Consider the following 16,500-nt stretch of genomic DNA (forward strand, 5'->3'; position numbering starts at 1 on the left):
GTAGCCGCTACCTAGTTCACTCACGCAGCCCTCCTCTGCAAGTCTTGTCTGGCTCAGAGCCGCTATATCAATGTTATAACGCTGCAGCTCTCTTGCAATAAAGGCAGTCCTTCTTTCCGGTCTTATACTGTCAGCTCTGTCTAACAGTGTGCGAACATTCCATTGTCCGAGAAGAAGTTTTCTTGTGTTATGAAGTTTTCGACTGTTGCTATATTTTCGACCACAGAATGGGTTGAACTGCCAGCCGTGGTATACTGGCCAGTTAATGGAAGGGCAGGCAATGTTTGGGCCACCTTTTCTAGGCCCCTCCCTTATAAAGGGTGAGCAGTGCTGTTCTAAAGAGGGCTGCTCAGTTGCCTGAGGTGCTGCCGGGTTCCTCTACTGCCCTGGACACAGAGTCAAAAACGACCACTTTCCCACAGGCCGCCTACGTGCAGGTTTGAGGCTATAACTCCCAGCGATCACCTCCACCTGTTGCTTCGTCCCTCCCCCATCGCCGCAGGACTTGGTATGTTGGATGATGGTTAGCACAAACCTGTGCATCGATGCTTTTAAAGTGGGGAGGCCGGTGCACAGGGGTGGTCCCACTCTCTCCTCCGCAGAAGCCGGGTTTCAGTGGCCCAAAATTTGGTACAACTGAAGACTTCATTGGCTGCAGTGGATGGCCTGCATGCAGTTCAGCAAAGCACCAGCGAAATCTCCGCTGAGTCTGTGCTCATGGTCATCCAAACCTTGGTCCAGGATCCATGTAGATTTTGCAGGTCCCTTCCTGGGCAAGATGTTTTTAGTAGTGGTGGATGCTTATTGGAAGTGGATAGAATGCATAATCATGTCATCTAGTACGTCCATGGCAACCATCTCAATGTCATGTTTGCAATACATGGTCTGCCTGACATAGTGGTGAGCGACAATGGGTCGTGCTTCACCAGTCAGAAGTTTCAGGAGTTTGTAAAACTTAACAGCATAAAACATGTAAGGTCAGCACCATTCAAGCCTGTGTCCAACGGGCAAGCAGAACGTGCAGTACAAATTATCAAGCAAAGCATGAGGAGAGTAACCCAAGGGTCACTGCAGACCCGTTTGACTTTCATACTGCTGAGTTACAGGACAAGACCCCACACACTCACAGGGGTCTCGCTTGCTGAATGCATGATGAAAAGAGGTCTTAAGACCAAATTATCTCTTATACACCCAGATTTAAGTAATCATGTTGAATACAGAAGACAGAGTCAACAAGGGTACCACGATCGCACAACTGTGTCAAGCGAGATTTCTGTTAATGATCTTGTATATGTGTTGAATTATGGTCAGAGATACCAAATGGATCGCTGGTATGGTCATGGCCAAGGAGGGCAACAGAGTATTTGTTATTAAGCTCAAGAACGGGCAAACTTGCAGGAAACATATGGATCAAACAAAGCTGAGGCACACAGACGAGCCAGAGCAGTCGGACGAAGAAACTGTCACCAACCAACCAACCTACCAGCAGTCTTCAGTGGACTCGAGGGTCATCAGTGAACCCGGAATTTCCATCACGGACTTGTTCAATAAAAATGGACTTGCAATTCCTGACATGGCCACTGCCACCCCCAACAAGTCAACCACCAGCCACAACAGATTCCGCACATTCACCCAAGGCCAGAATCGAACTGAGATGGTCAACCCAGGAGCGTAAAGCTCTAAAGTCGATGAAAAACTGTGATAAGATCTCAGAGGAGGGTATTGTCATGTATGTACATGCTGTTTGTAGCCACCAGATGGTGTCATTGTTGGAGGCCACTGAGCAGCACGCACATGATGCTGCTCTGGTATAAAAGGCCAGCCATTTGTGAGTCAGACACTTTGGGTCTAAATAAAGCAGAGCCAAGGTTGTACCTTGCTTAGTTAAACAGAACGCAGTTTGAACCTTTATTGCATACATAACATTTAAACAACTCAACTAAAATAACTCTGGTCGTTGTGTGTGGCAATATTGTAAATGCATAGAAGAAAGAATATTTCCAACGACCCTATGCTAAACTGTCAGAGTAACTTTTACCCCATGTTTCCTTTCAGAATTTTACATAAGTAGTGAGATGGCTGATTCAGAGCTCAAGTGCTTACTTCCTGCTCTTATTATTGTGGCTTTCGTGTGGCCGGGTGAGGGGCCGATACTATTAAAAGCTTCTGTTGATGAATAAGCCAATTATAAATATCAATTGATGTTAATTTTTGAAGTGCATGTTGTCCCTGTTGTGTGCAGATATGTTGAGCTTGCTTCATGTAAGGCACCATCAACCTTAGTTCCTTTGTTCATTTCAATCCAGGTAGAAACTGATTAAGTTTAGCAGTAAACATTTCTTTAAATCCACCATGCAATGGATATGACCAAGGTTTCATCTGTGACAGTTACCTATGGAAAAACGCACGGAATATTTTGCATGCGTCGGTGCAATGCAAATGAGACAAAAAGTGCATTACCCACAATCATTTGACAGGAACTGACCACAGAGCAACTACAGCTGCTTTTTTTCTCAGTACTGGAGTAAAATTAGTCTTTCCTGTGCGTTTCCAGTATAGATACAGGGATGGCTGATTTACTGCTTTACTGCCAGCTAGGAGCAGGCTGGTAATGTGCTGAAAATCGTGGTGCCCTAGTGCCATTTTTTACATGGGCAAGCCCAGGTGCCCACCAGAAAGAGGTGCGAGCCTCATTAGCCATGCAAATTAGGGTCCTACGATGACAATACCCAATACAATTTTGAGGTTCCAAAGAATGGAGAATGTGCCACGAACGGTATGAAGTATTGAACGACCTAGCCAGCGCCCTAGCAAAGATTTTTAAAAAAGATTTGTAAATTATTTTTGTGGGGTTAGGATCAGAATTAATGCTGGCCCCACAAAATAAAATCGACCCCCCACTTCCTGCAATACCCAATCCGTTGCGTCCCTCACCCAGGATCGCTTTCCCCCCTCGCTTTAACTTATCTGGGTCAACCACGTGTATCAGTGGAGCCACTAGATTTTGGTGCCCCTCCCATCGGTGAGCTGCTCAATGGTATGGTGATGAGGCCCAACCATGGATATTGGTTGGGCATCTTGGTGACATTATGGTGGGTGTCCGGAACAATTTGCCCACCACACAGTGCCATGGCTTTAAATATTTGAAATAAAAATTGCCCTCAATTGTGGTTGACAGGCAGTCTGCTGTGTGAACAGGAGCTTGCCACTAATATATAATTAGTTGGAAATCTGGGAGTTGTGGCAGGAATGACCACAGGCTGCAGACTCGTGCATAACATTGCTCCTGCTGCAATCCATGCAAACTAGAAAGTTTTAGCATTATGTCTTTTTGCTTTCTTCTCAATTTGTCCTTTTGCATAGCTTTTGAGGTGGGCTTTCAAAAACAGGAATAGTTTAGTATTTTCAACAACTTTGTTCTGCCAAATTTTTATCCATGTTAAAATGTCCTGGGAGGTAATTGGTATGAAAGTAGTTTGATTTTGGATACAGTGATCACCTTACAGTGATCAGGTTCTCAAAACACTATCTCAGGAACAAGCTGCTTCGTACCATTATCCATTTTGACTTTATCTCTGTCAACAAGTATTGTTTCATCTCAGTAGAAAGTATCCCTTGCAACGGATCTTTTTTTTTGTTTAAACCATTCCATCTGAAACTGTCTGTGGGTGTATTTTCCCGCAAAATAGTAATCTCAGTTAGTTTTTGACTTTGGAGCTGTTACAGAAGCTTCTCTTTCATTCTGCCATTTTGAGACCCTGACTTCTCGCTAAAGGTCGAGATCCTTTAAATCCCCTACCCCCATGGCCTCCGCCAGCTACAAACCTCTTCCTGATTGGGCTACATTGTGGTATCACAGATCGAGTGTGCATTAGTCGGTGAAGATTTTAAAGTGCCTGGTTTGGACAGTGACACCAAGAGAGCAACAACAACAACTTGCATTTATATAGTGCCTTTAACATAGTAAAACCTCCCAAGGCGTTTCACATGAACATTATCAAACAAAATATGACTCTGAGCCACATACAGAGATATCAGGGCAAAAAAGAGGTAGGTTTTAAGGAGTTCGGTAAAGGAGGAAAACAAGGTAGAGAGATGGAACTGTTTAGGGACGGAATTCCAGAGTTTAGAGTCTGAAGGCACGGCCGTCAATGGTGGAGCGATTAAAATCGGGGATGCTCAAGAGGCCAGAATTGGAGGAGAGCAAATATCGCGGAAGGTTGTAGGACTGGAGGAAATTGTAGAGATCATGGATGGATTTGAAAACAAGGATGAGAATTTTAAAATCAAGGCATTGCTTAAACGAGGAGCCACTGTAGGTTAGCGCGCACAGGGGTGATGGGTGAACGGGACTTGGTGCGAGGATATGGGCAGCAGAGCTTTGGATTAGCTTCAGTTTATAAAGGGTGGAAGATGGAAGGCAGGCCAGGAGTGCATTGGAGTAGTCAAGTCTAGAAGTAGCAACGACTTGGATGAGGGTTTCAGCTGCAGATGAGCTGAGGCAGGGGCGATATGAAGGAGGTGGAAATAGGCAGAATTAGTGATGGCGCGGGGACGTGGTCGGAAGCTCATCTTGGGGTCAAATACAACATCAAGGTTGCGAACAATCTGGTTCAGCATCAGACAGTTACCAGGGAAAGGATGGAGTCAGTGGCTAGGGAACAGAGTTTGTGGCGGGGACTGAAGACAATATTTTGTTAGAGGAAATTTCTGTTCATCCAGTACAAGAGACAGTGGAGGGGTCGAGAGAGGTGGTGGTGTGGTAGAACTGGGTGTCGTTATGTTCATACTCTATTTGTTGGTTACACGAACCCTCACTAGACAGACATTAGGATCCTGCAGGGACTATTCACACGTGCTGTAAACATGCTGGTTTTGGATGCCATTTTAAGAGTTGCTATAAAGGACACAGTTACACGCCTCCTGTTTCAGTTAGTCTATTTATTTATGTACACAACATAATTTGGCGATGAGGATGAATCAAAATAACCTCCCTACCGCCACCCCACCACTCCCCCGGCTTTCCTCTCCACACCCGGGGACCCTCCAATCCCGTGGCCGAGATGGATAAAAAGCTTTTCTACGTACATCACAGCGAGTCGGTTAGACGGCGACAACGTAGTACTAGCTCGCCGCCATGCAATACTTATCCACTGCCTCGGCACCGAAGGCCAATGCATCTTTGGCCAAATCGAAGACAAAGAGTCCTACAACAAAGCGGTAAGCACCCGAGAGAAATATTTTGGGCCAAAGAAAAGTATGATAGAGAGATGCAAATTTTGTCAAAAGGGACAAGGGAACGGTGAACCAATCAAACAGTACATCATTTCATTAACTGAACTGGCCGCTACGTGCAACTTTGGAGCACTCGCAGAGGAAATGATCGGGGATCAAATTATTGAGAAAGCAACGATCCCCCGCATTCGGGAATGTTTGCTAATGGAGGATGACAAAGTGACATTGGGCAAAACAACCAATTTGGCCATCCAAATCGAATCAGCTCTTTCCGATTCAAAAGCGATCAGATCCCCTGCTCTCCCTGTGCAGCAGACTTCAGCTACAGCCCATGTGCAAGGCGTTCGTCCAAAGTGGAAATCACAGTAGAGACCCAGGGCTAGTAATAAGCCACCCACTATGGATCGTGGGCCAACTTCCATTGCTTTAACTGTGGGCACAAATCACATTCAGCAAAAAGTCTTAACTGCCCTGCACATGGGAAGAAATGTTCTGCATGTGGTAAAACGAACCATTTTGCAAGTGTCTGTCGCTCATCACAGCATATTCAACATGTGGGCAACCCCGATAGTGATGAACCCAATATGGTTTATACCGTTAGTGATATTTCGCACTTCGGTTCGGGCAAATTCAAGGAACGTGATGTAAACATTGACAGCACGCCCATCTGCCTCCCCTTTGACCTTGGAGCCAAGTCGCCACATTGAGCGAAGCTGTGTACAAAACCCACTTCATGCACAGTCAACTGCAGCCCACTACTTCCACTCTACATGCGTACTCCAACTCCAAAATTGAGGTACTTGAGGTTATATCTGTCCTGATATACTACAAGGACATAACATTGGAGAACTTTTCCATTCATGTCGTGAAGGGACAAAGCCTCATGGGTGTTGACCTTCTTGACAAGCTTGGGTTCAAAGTTTATGACCCAACCGGCACACCTGTGTACACGGGGGACTTTGACAAGCAGTTTCCTCAATCTTCACAGGATTTGGAGTGACAACAAAATTCTGCCATCGTCCCCATGTTGACCCTTCTGTCAAACTGGTTACGCAGCGACTTCTCAATCTCCCATTCGCGATTTGCGACCAAGTATCCGCAGAATTAACGCAACTCAAATCTTAGGGAATCATTGAGAGCATCGACTCCTCACCCTGGATCTCGAACTTAGTCATTACTTGGTGTAAAAATGGGGAGATCCCCCTATGCAACGACCTGAAAGAGGTCAACTAGGCCATTATCCCCGACAAGTACCCTCTTCCTATCATCGAGGAACTGTCTCCAGAATTCCACGGTTCAACAGTTTTTATGAAACTCGATCTGCAAATACCGCTAGTGGAGGACAACAAACTGCTCACGGCGCATGATGGTCTGTATCAGTATCGACGCATGCCCTACAGACTATCTTCTGCACCAAGTGCATTTCAGAAGATTGTCACTACTAAGCTAGCAGGCATAGAGGGAACCCTCAATCTGCTTGACGATATCGTCATCCATGGACGGACAATGGAAGAACATCACCAGCAGTTATGGCTAGACTTACTACACATAACGTTACACTTAATGCCGATAAGTGTACATTCACTGCTGAAGAAATAAACTTTCTGGGCTACGGAGTCACAGCACAAGGCGCTTGACAACATTGATGCAATCCAGCGAATGCAGGAGGCTACCAATGTCAAAGAACTTTTATCATTCTTCGGCACTTGCAACTTCTACTTGAAGTTCGTCCCGCACTACGCGCACTTTGGCAAACCACTTCGCAAGTTGCTGCACAAGGACGTCCCTTGGGAATGGACAGATTCCCAGGCTCAAGCATTCACCACGCTTAAGGAGAAAATCACATCCCCTCCTTGTTGTGGGATGGTGGGCAGGGCCACAAGACTGGGTGGGCTTCTTGTCCACCAATGGGGATGAGGGTCAGGTCATCCCAGGGTTTGCCAGGGAAACTGGAGGGTTTTGGCCTCATGCTTCTGGTGTTGGCCCTTGTGGTCAGGGGCTGTAGGGCTGGTTGCCATTGGTGGTGGCTGGGCTGCCCATTGACCACTGTCCCTGTAGTGGGTCTGCTCCCAGTGCCTGTGTGTGTGTCCTGCAAGAGGCATCACATTTGTTCCAAAGATCCAGGCTACATGGTCAGGTAGCCTGCTGGACCTGGGGGTCTCCCACAGGGGGATTCCATTGGCATTAGCATGGTCCCTGTAGGACCCATTGTCCTTTGGCAATGTCCTACCGGTACACATGACACCTTGGCTCTGATCACACATAGTCGAGCCTGCATTATACATTGTAGCATTTGCATTACTTTTGGGTGTCCTGGTTTCAACAGACATGGTTACATTAGGCATTTCACAGTCTCTATCATTATTGTTAAGCATAATAAACTTGTTCTTAACCTTACTGACACCTGCATTTATCTTATTAGTCACATTAGTTAAACCAGCATCACAATTCATGGTTACATTGCATACATTTTCATACTTGCACCCTTTAATTGCATCTATAGCTTTAAAGTCCGTGTACTCAAATAGTTGGAACTTCCCCATTAAATCTTTTGGGTTATCGGTCTCCTTTAAGGGAGCTTTCAAATCCGATTGTCACATGATGCTCCTCAATGTTGACTCGCATTTTGAATGCAGGTCTGCTGCTCACCAAGCAGCAGCCATTTTATGGTGCTCCTTTCTTCCACGTTCTTGTGGTGCAGCAGCCATTTTGTGGTCTTGTTGCAGGCTGGCTGTGGTGGTCTTTTCTTCCACATGCTTGTGGTGCTGCAGTCATTCTGTGGTCTTGCTGCAGGCAGGCTGTGGTGGTCTTTTCTTCCACAGGGCCACTTCACCTGATGTGGACCCGGTTCATCTAATTCCTGCCCAGCAGCGTGGGACTGTCGTCAGCTACAATCCACAGGGGGAGTTTGTTCAACACGCCGCCCTGGGAGACCTGGACATCTACACTGCCAACGATTTGGATTAGACCTTTGGTGTAGGTGAGCAGCTTTGCCTGGACAGGAGACTGTTTTAGTCGAGTGGTAGGATTCCTCCAAATTTTTTCAAAGGTCTTTTGGCTCATCACAGACTGGCTCGCGCCTGCGTCTATCTCCATGGAGACTGGGACCCCGTCGATGTCCACTTCCATCACCCACGGAGAACTTCCGGTGGAGTAGGTAAAGATTCCATACTCCTCTCCCAGGATTAGAGCAGCTTCATCTTCATCTGTGTCGGAGCCCCGGTGATTAGCCAACTCATCAGAGACACAGTGAGTACAGCCTTTTCTGCACATTCTCTGAAGGTGCCCTTTTTTTTTGTTGCAGCCTTTGCATGCATAGTCTTTGTAGCGACACTGGTGGGCCCTGTGGTTTCCTCCACAGCGCCAGCACGGGGCCATCCGGTTTGCCCCATGTGGCGGACTCAGGGTTGCGGGACTAGGGGCAGCATTTCTGCCTTTAGAAGTGTCCATGCGGTGCACTGCGCTCGCCGGTTTAGAGTCCTGGATCAGTATTTGCCTGGAGTTGCTGGCCGAAACCATGTAGGCCTGGCTCACTTGAATTGCTTTCTGCAGGGTGACCGTAGTGTCAGCCGAGAGCAATTTGGTAGGAGGCCGTCGTGGCTGATTCCGATGACAAATATGTCCCTTCGTGCTTCATTAAGGTGGTCGCCAAACTCACACGGTGCAGCTAGTCTTCTTAAGTGTGCAGCATACTTGGCAATTCCTTGATCCTCAGATCGCCGTTAAGTGTAGAACCGGTGCCTGGCTGTGAGGATGCTTTCTTTCTTTAGTTTTTCCTGTAGGATTGTTACAAGTTCCTCATAGCTCTTGGTGGTTGTCTTCTCCGGGGCTAGTAAGTCCCTGACGAGACTGTAGATGGTGGGCCCACAACAGCTAAGCAGGATGGCCCTGCGTTTGTTCGGTAGTGTGGCCAGTGTGTCCCCGTCCAGCTATGAAGAAGTGTTCCAATCTTTCCACAAAAGCATCCCAATCTTTCCCCTCCGTAAATTGCTGAAAATTGCTGAGATTAGACATGTTGAGCGTGTAGTTCATGATCCCGTATTCCCATCGCCAGTTGTGGTGTATGTAGGCACCTTTAGTAATGACTCCACGAGGCAGGGTATGGTGCTTAGACTCTGCAGACCTGCAGTCTTTTACTCCAGCTCCTGAGTGAGAACAACCAGCTGTGAGTTCCCTTTTATATTGGGTTTCCTGCCGTGTGCAGGCAACCCTTGGGTCTCCAGCAACAGCACCCTCTAGTGTGTACAGCACCCTCTAGTGTGTAAGGTGTGTACAGTACAAGGGTACATTCAATGTTGCATACAGTGTTACAGACATCACACAGTAAACAGGCATGCATACACAACACCCCTATCCTCGCGCACTTTGATCCAAATGCCACGACGTATGTCACCACGAATGCATTAGGCACTGCCATGGGTGCTGTGCTCTCATAATGGATTGACAGCCTGGAACGCCCAGTAGCCTTTGCCTCTCGCACGCTCTCGTCTGCAGAATGTAAATACTCTACAGGGGACCGCAAAGCACTCGCTTGCATCTATGCATGTGAATACTGGCACATCTACCTCTATTGCAGGTAATTTATCCTCTGTATGAATCACCAAGCGCTAACTATGCTACTCGCTACAACTGGATCTGGGCACAGACCACTATGAATCAGCCAATGGTCAGATCACCTTCATCAGTATAACTTTGATATACAGTACATCGCTGGCAGTTGCAACCACATAACTGACATGCTCAGCCGCTCGACACCTGCTTCGGACTCTGGTGCTCGGAATTGTTCACAGATGACGACACATATGACACGTCGATCATCATTCAGTCCATCAGAAACCTTGTCTGCTGCAACGAACTCAAAACCGAATTACAGAATGACGCTATGCTCCAGCACATGTGCCACTTCCTTCAGACTGAGTGGCCTAAGCAAATTCCGGAAGAGCTGAAAACCTTCCACAGACGTCGCGATGAATTTCCTGTTTGGAACGATGGCTGCCTAGCTCGTGGTGATAGAGCAGTAATTCCCAAGTCGCTTCAACAACGCGTTCTTTCATTGGCACATGGTGGATACCCTGGCATTGTCCGCATGAAGCAGAGATGTCGCGATTCAGTATGGTGGCCTGGGATTGACATATCGATGAGTTTGTCTCACACTGCGAAGCATGCAGTCCATGCAAAAAGGCCGCAAACATCTGACCAGCGCCAATGAAGCCCATTCCATGGCCATAAATACCATGGCAACAACTTCAGTTGGATATCTTCGGTCCAGTTGAAGCAGCTCCACAGCACCAGCGTTTTCTTGTTGTTGTACATGACCTGCATTCCAAGTGGCCAGAAATCGCTACAACAAGTACAGTGACCTCATCAATGATCGTCACTATTCTGCAGTGTATGTTCACAAAGTGGGGCCTCCCAGAGGTCATAATCACTGACAAATGTTTGTGTCTGACCAGTTTGTGGATTTCCTCACTCGTCATGCTATCAAGCATCGCCTTACTGCTCAGCACAATCCTCAAAGCAATGGAGGTGTTGAGCATTTTAAATGCATCATCAAAGAGGGTTTGAAAACCAACCTCACAGCAGACCAAACATTCGATGAAGCGGTTCAAACCATAGACCACACATACCGTTCGACAAAGCACTCACTAACGGGGAAGACACCCGCTGAGCTCATGATTGGGCAGAATCTTCGTTTGCTACTAGACATTCTCAAACCCCCAGCCAAACCGAGTGGGAAGATAACCACACTCGCATCCCAGCTTTTGGAATGCCAATGAAAAGCGAAGTCGTACACTGACACAAAATGACGCGCTCAAAAGCCCCAACTGAAGAATTGAGATTGGGTCAGGGTGAAGCACTCAAACCGGAGTCACAAGCTCGCATCTTCACTTTCGCCTCCAAAACAGATCGGGCGAAAGTTCAGCTATCACACCTACGAGCTCAATGATGGAATTCGATAGAATGCTCGTAGACTGATCCCAACTCACAGGCCAACAGACCAGCATGATGGAATAGAGGCACCATTCTGTTTCTAAACCGAAAATCTCGATCAAACACCGCAAGCTCCATGCCGGTCTCAGCGTACCAGAACATGGCCTGGCTATCTCAAGGACTTTGACTGTTCATAGATAAGAATGGAACCAGGCAAGTGCATTGGAGGAGAATGGTGTGGTTTTTAATGTGAAGTTGGGGGCGGGTGGCATGGCCGCCGTTGTCAGTCATCAACTGATGATGTCATCGCGCTGGTGCGTCACCACGGCTCTCCCCTTCACTTAAAGGGGAGATTGGTACAATTCTTTAAGTTCGGTCCACTGGGCCATCAGGGAGGGTTTCAGCCGGGCCAGCGGTCTGGCACCCAAGCGGGTTGGTGGCCTGGCCGAACATGGGGGCATAATTGTCAGCCCGACATGGCAGTCGGCCAACAAAGAAAAACATGGCTGCCGTCATGAGAGGGGACCTCATAGAAACATTTAAAATTCTGACGGGGTTAGACAGGTTAGATGCAGGAAGAATGTTCCCAATGTTGGGGAAGTCCAGAACCAGGGGTCACAGTCTAAGGATAAGGGGTAAGCCATTTAGGACCGAGAGGCGGAGGAACTTCTTCACCCAGAGAGTTGTGAACCTGTGGAATTCTCTACCACAGAAAGTTGTTGAGGCCAATTCACTAAATATATTCAAAAGGGAGTTAGATGAGGTCCTTACTACTCGGGGGATCAAGGGGTATGGCGAGAAAGCAGGAATGGGGTACTGAAGTTGAATGTTCAGCCATGAACTCATTGAATGGTGGTGCAGGCTCTTTGTTTTGCCCTCTATAATGTTTTTATAAAGTTAGAATCAAAGGAGCTTACTCGTTTGCTCTATAAGCAGAGGCATAGGGGCCGAAATTGCCCATTTTTTTAAGAGCTCACCACCTCAAAGAGGCGGCAACGGTGCGGAAAGCACTCACCGCTCGGTCGGCGCGGAGGGGCCGACATTTTCTAAACTGCCCTCCTTTATTTTTGGAGCGGTGTATGGGACCGCCCCGGCCGTCTTCTCACCCCATTGGGCAGGTGCTGACCCCTTACCGACCGGCGGCGACCCCCTTCTGTCCCCGCGGGGAAATTGCCCCGCAGGAGCAGATCGGCTGCCGCTCGGTGCCCCCGACAGCTTTCTCCGGCAGGAAGCTTCTTGTGGCTGGGTGGCATGACAGTGGCAGCCTGGCACCCCCTCTTGGGTACCGGACGGCTGGTCCAGCCAAAACCCTCCCTGGCGGCCCAGTGGGTGCCACTAAAGTGGCTGTAAAGCTCGCAGCAGCTCTCCCTTTTAACTGAAGGGGAGGGACGTTGTGACACGTCAGTGCGACGTGCGCGTCTGTGTCGCGCTGAAGTCATCAGCGATACGCTGACATCATCAGCACAGCACTGATGACTCAGAGCGGCAGCTGACCCGACCCAACGGCACTTCCGCCCTGCAGCCGCCCAGAACACCGCACCGACACAAAAAAAATTAAATATCTGAATATCGTTCTAATTTCCGCCCTATGAATTGGGGCAGAGAAAAAAATTAGGGTCATTCGGGGCGGAGGGCAATATCAGCCCCATAGAGTACAAAAGTGCGGAAATTATAATGAACCTGTATAAAGCACTGGTTTGACCTTAACTGAAGTATTGTGTCCAATTCTGGCCACCGCACTTTAGGAAGGATGCGAAGGCCTTAGAGAGGGTGCAGAAAAGATTTACAAGAATGTTTCCAGGGATGAGGTACTTCAGTTACATGGATAGTCTAGAGAAGCTCGGGTTGTTCTCATTATAGCAGAGAAGGTTGAGTGAAGATTTGATGGAGGTGTTTAAAATCATGAGGGATCTAGACAGAGTAGATAGGGAGAAACTTTCCCATTGGCGGTAGGGTCAGAACCAGAGGACACAGATTTAAGGTGATTGGCAGATGAACCAAAGGTGACACGAGGAAAAACTTTTTGACGCTGCAAGTGGTTAGGATCTGGAATGCACTGCCTGAGAGTGTGGTGGAGGCAGATTGAATCGTGGCTTTCAAAAGGGAATTGGATAAGTACCTGAAGAAAAAAATATTACAGGGCTATGGGGAAAGGGAGGGGGAGTGGGACTAGCTGAACTGCTCTTGCATGGGCCTGGAACTCACTGCCTGAAAGGGTGGTAGAGGCAGAAATTTTTATTGCATTTAAAAAGCGCTTGGATATGCACTTGATGTGCAGTGATTTGCAAGGCTATGGACGAAGAGCTGTAAAGTGGGATTAAGCTGGATAGCTTTTTTTCAGCAGTCACAGACACAATGGGCTGAATGGCCTCCTTCTGTGCCATAAATTTCTATGATTCTATGAGTAGGCAATTCAGCCCCTCCTGAACTCCTGGTTCAGGATGCCGAGGAAGTGAAAAGAACATTTCAAAAATCGTTATTTTTTTCTCCCCCGCCCCCGTGAGAAAAGCAATGGAGATTTGCTTTTGGATATTTTTAGATAACTTGTTTAATAAATCATGATGCTGCAGTCAGCAGTTACCATGGAAATGAAGAAGATCGAGTTCCATCCTATTGTGCTGTAAAGAAAATACTAGCACATTTATATAAATTCATGTTTATAGATTGTATGCTTCCCATGAAAAATAGGTTCAGCATAGGTTCAGCATATAGAATGCATAGCATATTATAGGGTTGTTGTGTACTGACATCGTAACCACATATTAAAAATAACATGTTTGCGAAGTCAATAATCCTTTCTCATGCATGGCTAAAATTCATGATTTGAATCTTTAATTATTTCTCAATGCTGTGCAAAAATCAGATTGTAATTCTTTAGGGATTAGAAGGCTTTGAACAAACCTGACACACACATCTCAGTTTAAAGTGTAATCTTTTTTTAAGCATCTCACTCTGGTAAAAATGAGCACAGCTCCATGTGTTTGAACTGGTTCGCAATGCGGCCTCACTTTTTTATTGATCATGAATGTCACTCCCAACATTTCCTCAATGTTGACAGTTCTGCTCTTTTCTCTCAAATAATAACTTTAGGAAGAAAACCCAACTGGCAAGCGGTATTTAGTCCTGACATCAAAAAGCAGCTTATTTAGCTGTGTGTTCTTCATGCCCCATTTCAAAGTTATTTACTCGCTTTATACCAACACATGTGTGACCTATTCAGGAGAAAATCATTGCATTTCAAGTTTTTGGTGAAGCTTCAAACATAATTTCTGCCTGGAAAACAACCACCATTCCAACAGTTTACCAGGTAGATTACATTGTGATCGATTTTGGTATCCTGATAGAAAGTGGATTCGGTGAAAGTAGTCAGCTTGGGACTTGCAAGGTTCTTAGGGGGTGAAATTGCCCTGCGCCCCGATTGGGAGAGGTAACCTTCCTGGGCCGGGATATTCTGCACCTGGCGCAGAAATCCCATCCCTGCCGTGGAATTGCCCTTACCACCCCTCAAAGAAAGCGGAGCACAATCTCGCTCGCTCCACTTCCTTTGGGGGTGGTTACCGGGCGCTGCTGAGATGCTGACACGCTTCAGCGCCCCTCCCCTTTGATGGCCTCCACTCGACGGAGTGCCGGGCTGCATGATGGTAGCCCGGACTACACGAGGGCCACCATCATTGAGCCGACCCAAGAGTTGGCAGACAAAAAAAGATGATGGCCTGGCCACTGGCTCCTTCTCAGACAATTTCTCTGGAGGCGATAGCGTCCCCCTTGCCTGGGTGTAAAATGTCTTATGCCACGTTAGCGACCCCCGGAGACGCTAGCGGGATATAAAAAGGAGCAATTTCACCCCCAAAGACTTGACACCAATTTCTTGATTTGCAAATAACCTTTACTGAGTTCGAATGAGTCTTGAAATTTGTTTCAGCAAGCAATTTGTTGCTGATGTTATCGGCAACTGGAGTTAACGTCCACTGAAAATGGCTGCAATGCAAAAGGAGCAAAATTGATCTGGGAAATGGAAATTGTTGGCGCAACACTTACCGACCATGCAACAATGCCCTGGTGGCATTACTGGAGGCATCAGGTCTGAAGTTTGTGTCCAGGTGCGTTGTTGGAGCTTCCCACAGCCTCTGGAAGTGAGGCTGTGGAGCTCGCAAGGAATTGTGGGCAATGAAGAGGTCTGAGAATTAAAGGGTCATGCACACTGAAGCAATACAAATTAAAATGTAGTTTTCTGCCCTTTCTGTCTTTTAAAAAACATTTAACATTAAAAAGAAGTCCCAAATGTGAATATTTAGCTCTAAAACCTGAATTCCTTTCATTGCCTCTGGTGTCCCCCAAGGATCTATCCTTGGCCCCCTCCTATTTCTCATCCATTTGTTGCCCCGTGGCACCATCATCTGAAAACACAGCGTCAGTTTCCACATATATGCTGATGACACCCAGCTCTACCTCACTGCCACTTCTCTCAATCCCTCCTCAGTCTCTAAATTGTCAAACTGCTTGTCTGATATCCAGTTCTGGATGAGCAGATATTTTCTACAATTGAATATTAGGAAGACCCCCGCTACAAACTCCGTTCCCTAGCCATTGGCTCCATCCCTCTCCCCAACACCTGTCTGAGGCTCAATCAGACTGTTCGCAACTGATGTCACACTTGACCCTGAAATTAGCTTTTGACCACAAATCTGCAGCATAACTAAGACCGCATATTTCCACCTCTGTAAAATCACCCGTCTCCACCCTTCCCTCAACTCATCCGCTGCTGAAGCCCTCATCCATGCCTTTGTTACCTCTAGACTTGACTATTCCAATGCACTCCCGGCTGGCCTCCCTCATTTTTCCCTACGTAATCTAGAGGTGATCCAAAACTGCCTGTGACCTAACTCGCACCAAGTCCCGCTCACCCATCACCCCTGTGCTTGCTGACCTACATTGCCTTCCGGTTAAGCAGCGCCTCGATTTCAAAATTCTCATCCATATTTTCAAATCTCTCCATGGCCTTGCCCTTCCCTATCTCTGTTAGCTCCTCCTGCCTCACAACCCCCCGAGATGTCTGCGCTCCTCTAATTCTGCCCTCCTGAGCATCCCTCACCTCACCCCCTTGGAGGAGATGGTGCAGGACATTCTTGGCAGGAGCATGGCTGAGTCCTTGGTCAGCGGTGGGACTGAAAGGATCAAAGATGCTGATATCCTCATACGTTATCCTCTTTCTCACATGTACCTCTTGCTTCCCTTTCCTCCCATCACCACAACTCCACCCTTGTGTCTTCCTCATCCCATTGGAGGCCGTGCCTTCTGTTGCTTAGGCCCCAAGCTCTGGAACTCCCTGCCTAA

The 16,500-nt window shown here is 47.3% G+C and overlaps 1 protein-coding gene across 1 annotated transcript in view; it reads left to right on the forward strand.

Moving 5' to 3' along the window:
- The window catches only part of plek (pleckstrin), a 90,310-nt gene that overhangs the window by 20,558 nt on the left and 53,252 nt on the right, over positions 1-16,500 (forward strand). The window lies entirely within an intron of this gene.

Source organism: Pristiophorus japonicus, chromosome 9 (genome assembly GCF_044704955.1).
Source record: "Pristiophorus japonicus isolate sPriJap1 chromosome 9, sPriJap1.hap1, whole genome shotgun sequence".
NCBI lineage: Eukaryota > Metazoa > Chordata > Chondrichthyes > Pristiophoridae > Pristiophorus > Pristiophorus japonicus.